General features: G+C 47.1%; 1 pseudogene; it reads right to left on the reverse strand.

Annotated features, from left to right (window-relative positions):
• Positions 1-1,020: 1,020 nt before the first annotated feature.
• LOC149346580 (speckle-type POZ protein pseudogene) lies at positions 1,021-4,145 on the reverse strand (annotated as a pseudogene).
• Between the last annotated feature and the right edge of the window lie 1,615 nt (positions 4,146-5,760).

A 5,760-nucleotide genomic window follows, 5' to 3' on the forward strand; every position in this document is an offset into this window, starting at 1 on the left:
AAAACTAACAGCACTATACAATATCTCAACACTCGGTCTCGTAGAAACGAGAAGAAAGAAAATTGCGTTTGTAGGAGCACACACACCTTTACAATTTTGTTCCTATCTGCGTAAGAGGAGCTTTACGTAGCTTATTTATAGTCCATGTAGAATTGCGAAAATTGCATGCCACAACTTAACGACCAAACCCTGACGCGCTAATGAATTAGTTTCTTCATTGCAACATTCCTCATATACACAAACTGCTTTAATTACGAAAAAGCGCGCATCGAAACACCGAATGCGCCGTTAACAGCTGCTCTGATTCGGATGCACGAAAGCGGACGTGAGAGCGGACATGAGGTAACTTAATGTGAACATCTTTTTTATGCCAGAGCCGTGAGCCGTTCGTCGCTGAAAAATTTTCATCTGCCGCTGGTGGACGAGACCTCTTCGTTTTTCAACTTTTATTTTCTTCCGCCACACTTTCTTAAAGCCCCGCCGCGGTGGCTCAGTGTTTACGGCGCTCGGCTGCTGAACCGAAATACGCGGGTCGATCCCGGCCGCGGCTGTCGGATCTCGATGAAGGCTACATTCTAGAGGCCTGAGTGCAGTGCGATATCAGTGCACGTTAAAGAACCCCAGTTGGTCGAAATTTCCGGAGTTCTTCACTACAGCGTCCCTTATAGACCTGAGTCGCTTTGGGACTTTAAACTCCAATAAACCAAACACTTTCTTATATGCCCTAAGAATTTTGTTCACAAGCAAAGGACCACATTACTTAATACAGTGACAGGCTTAGATTGATATGCGTTCCAAAGCAAGCTGCACTTTTCAGTGCTTGGCGCCGGCTAGGACACAAAACCACACTGCAGGGTTCAAGTTTAGGCATTCCATGGCAGTGCAGATCACATGACGAGAAAAGATTTGAAATGCCCAGTACGACACGTTTGCTTGTCCGCGGTGATTCTGCTTCTCGGGCAATGCGGAGCGCTCTGAGCCTCCGACAGATTTATCTGAGCCTCTCTACTACACTCTCCTTCATTTGAGGGGCGGCTCGATGGTGTCGGGGCAAGATTCTGGAAGTGTAGCGATAACGACATCCAACGCCAGATCTATATGGTCATCCACCAGTGTGCACCATCCGGCCGTTCTCATCCCTTCATGCAGGTTGGAACAAATAAAGTTCAGGGAGCTCTGGCGCAGAATGGTAGCGCTGATCTTGTCGCCGACGATTAGACTGAACACCGCATTTTCGACGCTGAGGTTCCGAATGAGAGCGTCTTCACACATGTCCCGAAGAGTCTGCAAGCCGTACTTGTCGGCAGCTACCATGAGGGCGTCAGCCATATCTTCGAGTTTCGGTGAGCGTCCGGTGTAGATGAAGCGGAGAATTTCCCCAAACACTTCGTTCTCGATGCCTGACACGAAGACTTGATCTTGCAGGTTCTCGAGCATGTCGTGCTCGAACATGGCTCGGAAAACAGGGGACCGGGACGCCAGTATCGCCTTGTGTACCCGATACCTGCCATCGCCCGCAATCACAGTGACGTCGGCACTGCTGCCACTGTCCAGAAGCCAGCCCAGGTCTTCCTAGAGACGGCAGTCAGTGACACTCACGCTGGTCCTGAGCCGATCTGTGTTCTCGTTGGTGTAGTCGACGAGCGTCAGATCACAGCGTACTGTAAGCGAATCTGCAGGCATAAGCTGCTCCGCTTGACTTTCCAGAGCGCTTCTGCTTATGGTACCCAAGAATCCGCAGCTAGCTGGCCCTTCGATAAACGTTATGACTCCGGTGGTGGTCTTGACGGCATCAGTGTTCTTCACATCGACGACACACAGCTCTGCTTCGGCAGTCAGTTTTTTCCTGCTCTCGTAGTGGAGGAAAAACGACAAGAATTTGCCCTCGTTGTTGTTATCATCAACGTTGTTGTTGTCATCTTCTGTGCGAAACGCAAGGTACCAAGAACCGTGCGTGTGAAATTTGGAGCTGACTATTTCTTGTCCGAGTCGCCCCCAGCAGTAGGAAAAATTTTGGACTAACCATACAAATGAAGTCCTCGCGGTTTTTTTCTTGACGATAAAGTCAATTTCAGGCACTTCCATGGCGCACATTTGAACAGGTTGGTTGGTTGGTTGGCCTCAAGTAGAATGGCACATATCCACTATGGGGGAGTGGCCAAGACACAGGCGGTGAACTGTTGGAATGATTAGGAGTTTTAGAGGAAAAGGAGTATCAATAGGGTATAGGCTGACAGATTGGACGACGCAACGAAAGAGGTCCTGTTAGCTGGGAGATCGAAGATGGGACGACGGCTTTATGAGCAAATTTGAATGCATCATATGGAATGGTTCAATTTTGTATTGACTGAAAGAGAGACAGAAAAAATAATAATAATAATAATAAATGAACTGTTTGATAAACAAAAAAATGGAAACAAATAGAAAAATAAATAAATAAAATTAGTATTAGCATGGGAGTCGCTGTGTTTCTAGAAGAAATTTTTGAACTGCACAGCGCGCACTCCTGTTGCTTCGTCCAAGCGAAGTAGCGCCAAAGGAAAGAACAACCTCAGTGGACACAGGCAGACCCAGCCGGTGAAACGGCATTTCTAATAGGCGCCTCCTCAAAGAAGAGAATCGGCGGCAGAACAGCAGGTAGTGATCCACTATCTCAGGCTCGGCACAAAATGGGCACAGTGGAGAAACCGCCAGACCAGATCTGTGGAGGTAGAAATTTAGCAGAGGAACTCGGCATCGCAAACGCGGGAAAGAGACCTTCAGTCTGCGCGAACTCCAGTCTTTGCTACTCCAAGGGTGCAGAAGGTGCTGATATTCGGGAGATGAAGTAAGCGCCGAGGCTGAAAATTCCTGAAATATTGTGTAACTGCGAAACCTCACCGCAGCTGTATATGCGCAGGTTGGCAGGACAGCAATTATTGGGCCACAGAGAGAGGCCCTTGCTAATGAATCAGCAACCTCATTTAACTGAATGCCCACGTGACCCGGTACTCAAAGCAACCTCACCGAATTTAGCTGGAGCAGGATCAGCTGCTTAAAGAGGCGTAATGCCCGAGACTCAGAGTTTGATGATAATGAAAAGCAAATAGATAGAGAGTCCGTCATAACCATGACTTGGGAAACGGCAGGATCTAATTTACGTAAGGCTAGAATGACAGCTAATAATTCGGCCAGATAAATTGAAGTGAAGTCAGGGAGACGGAGAGAAAAGGACCATCCCAATGCAGGTGAAAAAATGCCCACACCTGCCATTTCACGATCCTACGCTCGACCTAAACACCGCGCATCATTATATTCCTATTCACGCGAATATGTTAATGAGAAGGCCACTCGAAAAAAAAAAAACGGGGGCTAAAAAATTGTTGCATGTATTACATACTTGCATTCAAACGTGAAGCGCCACTCTACCCTCTTTCCTCCATTAAACATCCGTAAACCATAAACCATCTCCCCGTAAGCATTATTGCATACAACGTCGCGTTGATTTTGGTTATCAGGAATTTCGTAATCGCAATTAAATTTTACAGCCAAAGCCGTTACACGATGCCTGCACCAGTCCTTGGTGCCGCTCAAGTTGATAAGACTCTGCAGGTGCGCGGAGATGCACCCACGGAGAGCTCCCGTAGGAGGCAGCTTCAGGCCCAGAATGTCTCTGAACTAAAGCCCTATGTTCAGGTGCCGTCAGAAGTAAACGGAAGCCAATATTAACGACAAAATTTAGTCATTGCCCCCTGAATTCATGCATCCTTAAACACATATGTGTAGCGTAAATGTGATTGTGCGAATTGCACTGTGCACCAACAAACTGACTATTATGCTGTGCACTTAAAGATATTAAAATTTTTTACAAAGTTGCCTTCCATTTACTTTTCACGGGGAGCGCACAAGTGTCCATAATCCTCCCTCTATACCAAACAGGAATCCCGCTCCCCGCTTCCAGGTCTATAATGAGGAGTGAATTTCAGATCACGCCTACTACTGGACTCTAGTTGCCAGCGTACCTTTTCCTAGGGATGGATTTTAAGGTGTCGTGTTTGGTGGCTTGGATGTGGTGGCACAACAAAAGGGTGTGAAGTTGGATGTCCATGGCAAGTCCACGTTGGATTTACGACTGGACCACTCACGCTGTGCTCGGAGTCTTGCATCGTAAGTGTGCGCATCTGGGTACGGCGGGCACTTCTACTCTCTTCACGTGCCAGGCTTCTGCCGCCCCAGCTCGCAAGCATTTTATGTACTTTACTGAGCCACCGCACGCGTGCGGCTAGCAAATCTTCACAACTCTCATGCCCGCAGTAGACGCATAATTGCTTGTCCATGATGTGTGGATATGGCCCCGTTGATATCTATTGGGTCGATAGCTTGGAGGTGTGCGTAGAAGTTACCCTTACCTGAATAATATGCATTGTCAAGTGGTAATGGAGTTGGACGATGGCACGGTATACGAGTAACCTGAGGTGCCACAGAAACGAACACTTAATTCGGAGGACTGCGCCAGCAAATTACTGAACAACACGGTGGTGTTTGGGACAGAGGGCCCGGCCGTAGACAAAAGATCAGATCCTGGCTGCTCTCGGCAGCTGTCTGTTTTGATGCAGCTAAGAACTTGCGAGTTGAAGGACGAAAAACAGTTACCACAGTCTCGAGTATCGAAGACGCAGTTGCATGTAGATGCGATCATTCGAGTTAAACCTGACGGCATCTAAACCCGGAGGCAGTTAAACCCGGGACCACCACTCCACAGGAGCAGATGCTCAATCAACTGAACTAACCGTGACTGCTGGCATATTGTAGGGCGAGAGTGAACTGATCAATAAATCGAAGTACTAACAATGTTCGCTAAATTTTAGTGTTATTCAATGAGCAATTAGTCCCTTATTACAAATTCTACTCCACCTTGGGGGATTCCTCCGAACATTTCACCAACACCGTCGCACTTCGAGTTATTGCTCAATTCACTCTTGCCCTATCATATCCACGTTAGCTTAGTTGGTAGAGCGGCTGCCTCGGTGAAGTGGCGGTCCCTCTTTCGAACCCCAGACCAGGAATGATTTATCCTTAACGACGAAATTTTTGTGGAAGCTGTATAGCTTTACTCTGTAGCGGTATGGATGGTCTTCGGTGGATGCAAGTGAGTAATTTCTTTCGTGTTAGAAAATTCAGCGTTGCCTTGATAATGCCTTTGTGACATGTAATCAAAATATGCATATTTTTTGACCGAATCTATGTGATTTCCGGCTGCGTTCTATGAAGCTAGGAAACTGCGAAACACCAGCTTCGAAAGATGGCTTTTTGGAGTCGTCACAGAAGTACCTGTACTTAGTGATATGGCGGTTCATTATACGTGACCATCATATCTCACGAGTCGGATATTCAAGTAATGATTCTCACGTAAAACCAGAGCACACACAAGAGAAGAAGCGTGCAGCATCGGGGACGTCATGCATTCCGAATGCATTATGCCCTGCATTGATTCGGCTCTTTTTGCATTCTTAATGTGAAAATTTGCAATATGATTCATGTTTATTTTTGCCTGCCAAATGCTGTAAAGAAAGCCAGCAGGCAAAAATTTTGTATGGGCTGCAGCTTACAAGCAACGTCTTAAAACGCATCGACAGCAAACGGCAGCCGACGTGCGCGGAAAAGAGCGTATAGTCCTTGTATCTTCCTCCGTCTTAGACTTGTTATGCAGGGAATACTGCTGAGGAAGTACAGGCGGATGTAGTGAGAAGGGTGAAAAGCAACCGCAGAATATGCAATTCT

This window comes from Amblyomma mixtum, chromosome 4 (genome assembly GCF_055824585.1).
Source record: "Amblyomma mixtum isolate Tamu chromosome 4, ASM5582458v1, whole genome shotgun sequence".
Lineage (NCBI taxonomy): Eukaryota > Metazoa > Arthropoda > Arachnida > Ixodida > Ixodidae > Amblyomma > Amblyomma mixtum.